The sequence below is a fragment of the Pristiophorus japonicus genome, chromosome 16 (genome assembly GCF_044704955.1).
Source record: "Pristiophorus japonicus isolate sPriJap1 chromosome 16, sPriJap1.hap1, whole genome shotgun sequence".
Lineage (NCBI taxonomy): Eukaryota > Metazoa > Chordata > Chondrichthyes > Pristiophoridae > Pristiophorus > Pristiophorus japonicus.
The window spans coordinates 123441626-123452755 of record NC_091992.1 but is presented as its reverse complement, the minus strand read 5'-3'; the positions used below and the strand labels follow the sequence as shown (position 1 = coordinate 123452755).

Genomic DNA, 11130 nt, shown 5'->3' with positions numbered 1-11130 from the left:
CATGCTCCACCCTTTGTCTATGATTGGTCCCCTTGGAGGATAAGCCACACCCTGAAGTTTCACAGGAAAGTGTAACTGGAACAGCCCATCCCAAGGTCTCACTGACTTTGCAAATTGTAACTCGATCCAATTTGACTTCCTGAAGCAACAAAGGACATGCCCCCTCCTCCTCCATGCCCCCCCTCCCCCCCACCACCACCATAGATGGGGCATTGTGTACGGATTGTTAACAGATTTATTGAGTATGAAGTGAATAGTGACAGTGTCGTGACTTCTGGATATCATCCACTACAACGATAAGCCTTGTAGGGGGTTGGAAGAACGTGATCCGTCTTCCCTGAGTTCCCTCTCTCCTCTCTGATCCCCCCCCACCTGTGTCTCTCCCCCCCCACCCCAGTCTCTCTCTCTTTCTCTCTCACTCTCCTCCAGCCTCTCAATCTCCCAGTCTCTCTCTCTGACCCAGTCTCTCTCACTCTCTCCCCCAACCTCTCTCCCCCAGTCTCTCTCCCTGCACCAGTCTATCTCTCTCTCCCCAGTCTCTCTCTCTCCCCCCAGTCTCTCTCTCTCCCCCAGTCTCTCTCTCTGACCCAGTCTCTCTCACTCTCTCCCCCAACCTCTCTCCCCCAGTCTCTCGCCCTCCACCAGTCTCTCTCTCCCCAGTCTCTCTCTCTGACCCAGTCTCTCTCACTCTCTCCCCCAATCTCTCTCCCCCAGTCTCTCTCCTTCCACCAGTCTCTCTCTCCCCAGTCTCTCTCTTGCCCCCAGTCTCTCTCCCTCCACCACGCTCTCTCTCCCCCCAGTCTCTCTCTCTCCCTCAGTCTCTCTCTCTGACCCAGTCTCTCTCACTCTCTCCCCCAACCTCTCTCCCCCAGTCTCTCTCCCTCCACCAGTCTCTCTCTCTCTCCCCAGTCTCTCTCTCTCTCCCCAGTCTCTCTCTTGCCCCCAGTCTCTCTCCCTCCACCACGCTCTCTCTCCACCCAGTCTCTCTCTCTCCCTCAGTCTCTCTCTCTGACCCAGTCTCTCTCACTCTCTCCCCCAACCTCTCTCCCCCAGTCTCTCTCCCTCCACCAGTCTCTCTCTCTCTCCCCAGTCTCTCTCTCTCTCCCCCAGTCTCTCTCTCTCTCCCCCAGTCTCCCTCACTCTCTCCCTCAACCTCTCTCCCCCAGTCTCTCGTCCTCCGCCAGTCTCTCTTTCTCTCCCCCAGTCTCTCACTCTCCCCCAGCCTCTCACTCTCCCAGTCTCTCTCCCTCCACTAATCTCTCTCTCTCTCCCCTAGTCTCACTTTCTCCCCCAGCCTCTCTCCCCCCAGCCTCTCTCTCTCTCCTCCAGTCCCTCTCTCTCCCCGAGCCTCTCTCACTCTCTCTCCCAACCTCTCTCCCCCAGTCTCTCTCTCTCCCTCCAGTCTCTCTTTCTCCCCCCAGCCTCTCTCTCTCTCCCCAGTCTCTCTCTCTTTCCCCAGTCTCTCTCTCTCTCCCCCAGTCTCTCTCTCTCTTCTCCAGTCTCTCGCTCTCTTCCACCCTCCTCTTGGTCCCCTGCAGCTTCTCTGCCCCCTGCCTCTCTCAGCCGCCCACGGACCCTCACAGCCCCTCGCCGGTCCTCTCAGGCCCCCCTGGCTGCCGCTCTTGGCTCCCCCAAGAGGGGTCGGGGTTGGAGTGGGGTTGGACGCATATCTGTCAAACAAAGTGCAGTATAAATAGATACACCGATAAAGATTTAGCATAACTTCCTTGCTTTTGTACTCCGTGCCTTTTTAACAGCCTTTTTAACCACAAAATAATGTCCTCATTTCCCACTAAACTGAACAGCACTTCCTGAATGCTGACACGTTTAAGGTAATGATCTGGAACATGTTCAAAAACATTCTTTGTGATATTCCAGAAAACACCGAGTAAACTGCCAAAAGGAGGGGAAGGAGCCAGAACCAATTGTTCTTGGTTTGGAGAGAGAATGGAGTTTCTGTATTTCAAACAAGGAAAGGCTCCATTTGCCCAGACGCATTCCAGGCCCATGCTGCACACTCTCATCCCAGCTCATTGGTGCTCAAGGCCCTTGTCTTGTGATGCACGCTCAACATCACTCAAGGAACTTGACACTATTCAGGACAAAGCAGCCCGATTGATTGGCACCCCATCCACCACCTTAAACATTCACTCCCTCCACCACCGATGCACCGTGGCTGCAGTGTGCACCATCTACAAGCTGCACTGCAGCAACTCTCCAAAGCTTCCCCAGTAGCACTTCCCAAACCCGTGACCCCCACCACCTAGAAGGACAAGGGCAGCAGGCGCATGGGAACACCATCACCTGCAAGTTCCCCTCCAAGTCACGCACCATCCTGACTTGGAAATATATCGCCGTTCCTTCATCGTCGCTGGGTCAAAATCCCTCGCTAACAGCACTATCTCGGCCTTTTGGCTAAGATCATGTGTAACTGACCTGACAGGGGAGTAACCACCATAACCCCAAGGTGGTTCTCCCTGGATCAGGAAGGTATATGCTTGCTTTTTTGGAAATAGGAGGTGGGTGGGGTGGCTTGACCCATCCACCTCCACGGAGGTGTGTGGGGGACCTGACCCATCCACCTCCATGGCACGAACCTGGTATTGCAGTACTTCCAGGAACGGTGCAGTGGCTCTAGGCCTTTTGGCTAAGCACAGAGTGATCCTTGAATGGGCCCAAGGTGACCTCTGGCGTTTGTGATTTGACAAAGAATTGGAACGATTGGCTACGAATTAAAAAAAAAAAAAAAAAAACAGCACTATGGGAGCATCTTCACCACACGGACGGAGTTCAAGAAGGCGACTCACCACCACCTTCTCAAAGGCAATTAGGGATAATTGCCAGTGACGCCTACATCCCAGGAACGAATATTTTTTAAAACGCTCTCTATTGAAGTTCACATCGGCTACACAACCTGAACAAAGCACTACGAGTTCAAACCTGCCTCAAAGCTTCAGCAACACTAATTTCAAAGCTACAGTTTTCCCGAAAGTTTGACTTCCAGCCCTTTAATAGTTGTACTACGCCCGGAGAAAGACATAATCTCGTGCGATCTAGCTATGCTTTTAGTAATTATGATAGAATACCTCCATATTTCTCAGAGGCTGGCGATGTGTGATTGTACACTCTGCCAGCTTAATATCAAAGGCACTCTTTCATGACTGGGATACGTGTAAATGTACTGAATGTACACAAATATCAATTAAAAATACTCAACAAAATCAGAAGTGAGAAAAGATACACATCCAGGGTGTGTCACCAAGGCACTAAGCCTTTGGAAGTGAGTAAGTGCCATGTTATCTACTGCAAATATCCTGCTTGAGTGAGGACGCGATTGATCACAGACAGGTTAACATGACAGTGGTATTTGTAATACAGAGTGAAGCACTGTGCATTTTAACGTTGTTATATATGTAGACTATAGATATACTCTCTGTGTAGTCACTGTATAGTTGCATAAGATGGAGACTTGTTACCTGATGTACTATTAATAAGGTTTACACTGTGTATATACTATGCTGGCACCACTAGAGGGTGCAACTGGTGGAGACCGGGGTTTCCTGCCCCTGTGGCAGAGGCTGTCCACCAGAGGGCACTGCGGTGGGAGACCTGAGGGTCACCTGCATAGGTGTGCAGGGCCCAGTATAAAAGGCTCCCCACCATGCTTATGCCTCACTCTGGAGTTACGAATAAAGGACCAAGGTCACTACAGTTTGAGTACAACATATTGCCTCGTGGAGTTATTCATAAGTGCATTACAGACATAACAAAGGTCACAGATGGGTTGGTCCTCATCTGACACGACATTACAGAGAGGCTTTGAAGCTGACTTAAAGGCACAGTGACGATGGTAGAGGACAAGAAGAAAACCAGGGTAACAAAAAAAGCAAAATCAGGAATGCAAACATCACCACACAAGACAACGTTCCACACAAAAGCATTGCTATTTGCTTCATGAGCCCAAACTTCAGTATACCGGCCTGTGTAGGGGGAACTGGCAGAAAGTCCATCCCTCCCCATCCCGCTTCAAATGGGGCACCAGGGCGGAAGGGGTCAAGTGGAAGAAGCCCCCAAACCCTATTGGAATATAGGAACCTGGCCCAGAGGGTGTGGGGTGGAGTGGGGGGGGGGGGAGGAGGGTGGCAGAACAGGTCCCCCCAGATTCCTCCGCATTACCATCATTCTGTGCCCAAAGACATGGAAGAATTTCCCGGCTTTGACTATCGAGACTCACACGCCAAAGAACAGCCACATATGACGGGTACCAAAGATCATCATTGGTCACCACTTTAGGAGCGGGGGGGGGGACATTTGGTGGGTGGGGGAGGGGAGAGTATCAGTTTTCTCCCCGGAAGGCACTGACGGTTCAAAGGGGAACACAGTCCGACAACCACCAACCGCCCTCTGAATCTATGCTCAAGTTGAAAGAGATTGAAGAGAGAACGGCTTGCATTTATACAGCGCTTTTTACAACCTCAGGACGTCCCAAAGCGCTTTGCAACCAATGGAGCACTTTTTGAAGTGTACTCACTGTGGTAATGTAGGAGGGAGCAGCGTGCGACGGTGGGGTACCGGCTTGCAAGACCACCAGCAGGCCGGGGACATTGGAGGGAGCAGCGTGCGGGGGCATACCACTGCAGGGAGCAGTGCGTGCTGCTGCAGGAGGGCGATGGCTGCGAAGCCAGGTCGCTGATTGCAGTGCGGGCAGGCACAGCAGGAGGGGCGAAAGAGAGGCAAGAGTCTGTAGAGGGAAGTGACCAGGGCCCAGGAGAGGCGAGAGCCCTGGGGCAGCACGGGCCAGCCCACACTGCGATATGTGTGCGCACTCGGTCTGTGCAGCAGAACAGGTCTCCAGTTAGTCTTGGTTAACCCTTGCCACTGGACCAAGACCTAGCTCTGTCAACCCGTGTGTTGGCTGGTGTGCAACGGCCACCACACGTTAAAAAAATCCACGCACACGCATCTTCCACCCTTCAGGATGTAATTCGGGACCCGGAATATTAGGTCCTTCATTGAAACACCTGTGAACTCATCCCTTTTTGGCGTGGAAGCAAGTCATCCTCGCTTCGCGGGACCGCCTATGATGATGATGAATGTAGGAAACACAGCAGCCAAACTGCGCACAGCAAGTTCCCACAAACAGCAATGAGATAATGACCAGATAATTTAGTGACGTTGATTGAGGGATAAACAACTTGCCATTCTTGATATGCGAGCCGGGGGAGTGAAGGTTGGTAGGCTATTCTAACAAGGGATGTATCACAACCAAACTTGACTCTGCCTCTTTGATGCTGTCTCGTCTACATAACCACAGCTGCTCAGTGGTAGAGGTTATTTTACAATAGGAGCACACTGGTCTGGGTTTCATGTGGTACCGGCAGAAGCTCCTGGCTTACAGGCTATTAATTTCACCTCCGCCTTGCTCAGTCATTGTAAATGATGCAGACTACATTGTCCTTAAAACCATATCTCAGCCAGAGCCAGCAGCTCTGTCAGGACAGGATGGGGGGAAACTGGAGAAAGACCAAAAGGAGGGGCCCAGCATTGTGCACTCGACGGTCTTGTGAGGACAAGCATGTTTTGACAGAAAAGGGTAGTGGGAACGTGATAACTGGTCCCCAGGTTTATTGTGTGTTGGAGCAGTCACGGCTACTTTCGAGAATCAAAAGGTGTTTTAATTGACACAAGAGCTATTTAAACACAGGGTGTTTGGCCTTGCTCTCTTTCAACGGTTGCTCCATTTGTGGCTCCATTTTACCAAACAGGATTGGAGGCTTCACCAGACACCCAGTCTCTTTATCACCTGATGGCTCCTACTGCTGAAGTTAATTCATACGCCGCATTCAGAAGGGTCGGAAGATCAGCAGCGCAGCTCCGCGGTCGGGATGACATGGTTGTTGTGGGCCCTACATCCGGTTCTGGGTTCGGGTTCGAGGAGTCTGCGTACATGCGCGAGGCGTCGGTGGCGGAGCCTAGAGCACGCAGGCGCAGAAGGACGCTAAAGAAACCTATCGCAAATAGTCACTCTGTTCACCAATGTCCTGTAAGGAAGGAAATCTGCCGCCCTTGCCCGGTCTGGCCTAAATGTGACTCCAGACCCACAACAATGCGGTTGACTCTTAACTGCCCTCTGAAATGGTCTAGCGAGCTGCTCACTTGTTCCGGGGCAAATAGGGATGGGCAATAAATGCCGGCCTTGCCACCGACGCCCACATCCCACGAACGAATAAATTTGAGGGGAAAAAAAGGATCAGTTCTCCGCCAGGTCATACGGTCACATCCTTGAATTGACACTGGCTCAAAATCAGATTCAAACACGGACTTTCTTTACACTAACATCTATTCAGAGCTCACAAGTGCGTCTGGGTATGATATCTGATATGTCATGGCTTAAGGGCAAAGTTCTATCTCCCATGCCTGGAGACCGAGTTACAGGATTTCAGACTCGAAAGGGGAGGGGAGGACAGCTGTCCTGATGGGGTGATTGACTGCTCCCACCTTCGCTGACACAGCCTAACCTCGGGGAAGAAAGATTCAAACACAAAAAAATAAAATTCTATTTGCATCTTCCAAAAAAATAGACTTAACTCCACAGGATCCTCTCCTGGGTATACTTGGGGTCACCAATTCTCCGGGGTTGTCCTGGAATTGTTCAGGAATGAAAAATTAATCTCCTGAGCACTGAAAACCCTGCAGAAAGATCGTAGGGGCATTAAAAAAAAAAAATTGGTTTTTTTTTCCATTTGCTTTGGACATTTTGTTTATGAGAAATAAAAACATGGCAGATGGGAAAAAAAAGCTGTTTGACTGGTTTGGAGGTGGGAGGTCATGTGATGAAACCTTCAGGCATACATCCAATCAGAATTGGCGACTCAAGCATATACCAATCTGAATCAACTCTGTACTCAATCACTTCAGAAGGGGGTGCTACTGTTGATTAAATTCTAACCAATACCTGTTCAGCATGAGGGGTCTGTCACTGCAGCTGTATTAATGTAATCGTGTCTTGTGGAATTAAGATTTTAAAATGCTCACACAGACTGTCAAGATTATATTGCTTCTAAGCATTGGTAAACTCTGTCAAGCGCGAGAACATTACTGAATTGATTTTTCATAAGTTAGAGATGCGAATGAGCCAAATTAAATATCTTCTGAATGAATGTCTGCCTCATGTAGACAAGTAAACTCAGATAATATTTGCTAAGCTGGTTTGTGACTAGCCGTCTTTCTTTTCCTGAATACACTTTAATAAGTCTGTGCGACCTGACAGGTCTGTGTTAACGTTTTTACAAGGAGCAGGCGGGATTGTCTGTGTCTACGTGCTGACAGAGAGGTCACATTTCTGGCATTTTTTATGGAGTGCTGTTGGTGAGAAGGGAAATGGAGCAAGCAGTATTTAGCGAGCTCGTCGCCCATTGTCCCTTATCGGTCCAGTTTTATATCTCTCTATTCCAAAGCACCCTGGATCAGCTACGAGTGAAAGTACAAGGCAAAAAAAAAGAAAGAAAAGAAAGACTTGCATTTATATAGCGCCTTTCACGACCACCGGACATCCCAAAGCACTTCACAGCCCTTTTTCAGTTCCATTCGCAAATCCTCAGATAATGAAGCAGTCCCTGCCCACATGTAGCAGGATCTGGACAATTCAGGCTTGGGCTGATAAGTGGCAAGTTACATTCGCGCCACACAAGTGCCAGGTAATGATTATCTCCAACAAGAGAGAGTCTAACCATTGTCCCTTGACATTCAATGGCATTACTATCGCCGAATCCCTCACCATCAACATCTTGGGGGCCATCATTGGCCAGAAACTTAAATGGACTGGCCACATAAATACTGTAGCTACAGGAGTGGGTCAGAGGCTGGGTATTCTATGATGAGTGTCTCACCTCCTGACTCCCCAAAGCCTTTCTACCATCTACAAGGCACAAGTGAGGAGTGTGATGGAATACTCTTCACTTGCCTGGAAGAGTGAAGCTCCAACAACACTCAAGAAGCTCAACCTCATCAGGGACAAACAGCCCGCTTGATTGGCACCCCATCCACCACCCTAAACATTCACTCCCTCCACCACCAGCACACCTAAAATCCTAGAACTCCCTCCCTCACAGCATTGTGGGAGCACCTTCACCACACGGACTGCAGCGGTTCAAGAAGGTGGCTCACCACCCCCTTCTCAAAGGCAATTCGGGATGGGCAATAAAGGCGGGCCTTGCCAGCAACGCCCACATCCCATGAATGAATGACAAAAGTCAATGAAGTACTGTTGGAGTGTAGTCACTGTTGTAATGTGGGAAACGCGGCAGCCAATTTGCGCACAGCAAGCTCCCACATACAGCAATGTGGTAATGACCTGATAATCTGTTTTAGTGATGGTGATTGGAGGGATAAATATTGGCCCAGAACACCGGGGATAACTCCCCTGCTCTTCTTCAAAATAGTGCCTTGGGGTCTTTTACGCCACCAAGAGAGCAGACGTCCGGTAGTCATGAAAGGCAAGTCTCTTTTTTTTTGTCGGAACAACCCAGAGCTGTGATTACTACCGCTTTTCAAAGCCTATTGCCTCCTGCTTTATTTCACGTAACATTCCTCAGGCACAAAGACTTGAAGCACTGCCAGTCTTTATTACTGGCTTTGGGAGACCTCTTTCAGCTTCTGGCTTGGATTGCTATTTGTGTACAAAATACAGGATCGGTGCGATGTGATTCTCACACAATGTACTGTTCCGACTTATGCACCTTCTAAAAGGCACAAGGTGTTTACTTTTGGACTGACTGCTGCCTCCGACCTGTAATGTGATGGAACATGGATCGCGATTCTTCCCATCACTCTCTTTATTGCAGCCGTGGAAAGCCATCTGCCACCAAAACAGGCAAAGACAAAGGTCATCAGCATTACCCTCGCTGCAGATCTAATCCACATGACTATTGACTTTCAGGGTCACCGCCTTTACTGAAAGACTGAATTAGCAACAATGATCCTGTGGATTAACATATGACAGGGAGGAGACAAGACACTGGGGTAGAAATAATTTGTTTTGTTGGTAACCAGTCAGAAACGACTAAGTAACACAGTTGATTGCCTGCCCGAAGTCTGTGTAACCCAGATGAAGAGTTGTGCCTGAATAAGGCAAATTCTGATTTTATTCCATGGAAACCCAGGATTTCATTTCACAATTCCATCCATTTCCCATTAAAATCACCAATCAGTGGCCATGAGCACCGGGTAATTCTTCCTATTCTTGTGCCCTCTCTGCAAAAACTGCTAATCGCCATTGTGGTCAGTGATCTAGTTAAGAACAGAAGAAATAGGAACAGGAGTAGGCCATTTGGCCCCTCGAGCCTGCTCCACCATTCAATAAGATCATGGCTGATCTGATCATGGACTCAGTTCCACTTCTCTGCCCGCTCCCCATAACCCTTTACTCCCTTATCGCTCAATAATCTGTCTATCTCCGCTTTAAATATATTCAATGACCCAGCCTCCACAGCTCTCTGGGAAAGAGAATTCCACAGATTTACAACCCTCTGAGAGGAGAAATTCCTCCTCATCTCAGTTTTAAATGGGCGAGCCCCTATTCTAAAGCTATGCCCCCTAGTTCTAGATTCCCTTATGAGTGGAAATATCCTCTCTGCATCCACCTTGTCAAGCTGCCTCAGTATCTTACTTATCTCAATAAGATCACCTCTCATTCTTCTGAACTCCAATGAGTACAGGCCCAACCTGCTCATCCTTTCTTCGTAAATCAACCTCTTCATCTCAGGAATCAACCGAGTGAACCAACACAGACTACTAGTGCTCACATCATAACTTATGACAGAAGAGTCCCTTTGGGGTTAAGAAGGTGTTGACTAGAAGGTCAAGAATGTTGTGTAATAACAGCAGGCACTCAATACAGACTACTAGCATTCCACCCACGTAACATCGCCCGACTCTGCCCCTGCCTCAGCTTACCTGCTACTGAAACAACCCAACCATACTTTTAGTACCTCCAGATGTGACTATTGCAACGCTCTCCTAGGCGATCGCCCATTTTCCACCCTCTACAAACTTCAGCTCATCCAAAACTCTGCTGCCCGTATCCTAATGGCACCGAGACCCCCTCACCCATCACCCCTGTGCTCGCTGACCTGCATTGGCATCCGATCCACCACTGCCTTGATTTTAAAATTCTCATCCTTGTGTTCAAATCACTCCATGGCCTCGCCCCTCCCTAACTCTGTACCTGCTGCAGCCCTACTGCCCTCCAAGAACTCTGCATTTCTCTAACTCTGGCCTCTAGTACATCCTCCACTCCCTTCAGTCCGCCATTGGCAGCCGTGCCTTTGGCAGTGTAGGTCCTCGGCTCTGGAAATCACTCCCTTGACCTTTCTGCCTCCCCATCTCTCTATCTCCCCTTTAAGACTCTCCCACCTCTTTGACCAGGCCAACTACTCCTAGGCCTAGAAATTCGGGAGCGCCCCGTTTGGGGGGCGATAACACTGGCGAGGCGCAAGAAATTAAGGTTACTGCACCCGAAAGGAAATAGAGCGCTAAACCATGCACTGCACTTCCTTTCAGCTGCAGGAGTAGGGCACATGGTTCGGGAGTGGGGCTCACGGTTCGGGAGTGGGGTGCACGGTTCGGGAGTGGGGCTCACGGTTCGGGAGTGGGGCTCACGGTTCGGGAGTGGGGCTCACGGTTCGGGAGTGGGGTGCACGGTTCGGGAGTGGGGCTCACGGTTCGGGAGTGGGGCTCACGGTTCGGGAGTGGGGAGACGGTTCGGGAGTGGGGCTCACGGTTCGGGAGTGGGGCACACGGTTCGGGAGTGGGGCTCACGGTTCGGGAGTGGGGTGCACGGTTCGGGAGTGGGGCGCACGGTTCGGGAGTGGGGCGCACGGTTCGGGAGTGGGGCTCACGGTTCGGGAGTGGGGCTCACGGTTCGGGAGTGGGGAGACGGTTCGGGAGTGGGGAGACGGTTCGGGAGTGGGGCTCACGGTTCGGGAGTGGGGCTCACGGTTCGGGAGTGGGGAGACGGTTCGGGAGTGGGGTGCACAGTTCGGGAGTGGGGAGACGGTTTGGGAGTGGGGAGACGGTTCGGGAGTGGGGCTCACGGTTCGGGAGTGGGGCTCACGGTTCGGGAGTGGGGCT

At 50.4% G+C, this 11130-nt stretch overlaps 1 pseudogene; it reads left to right on the top strand.

Moving 5' to 3' along the window:
• Nucleotides 1-2394: 2394 nt before the first annotated feature.
• On the top strand, nucleotides 2395-2634 carry LOC139227281 (U2 spliceosomal RNA; annotated as a pseudogene).
• The last annotated feature ends 8496 nt before the right edge of the window (nucleotides 2635-11130 follow it).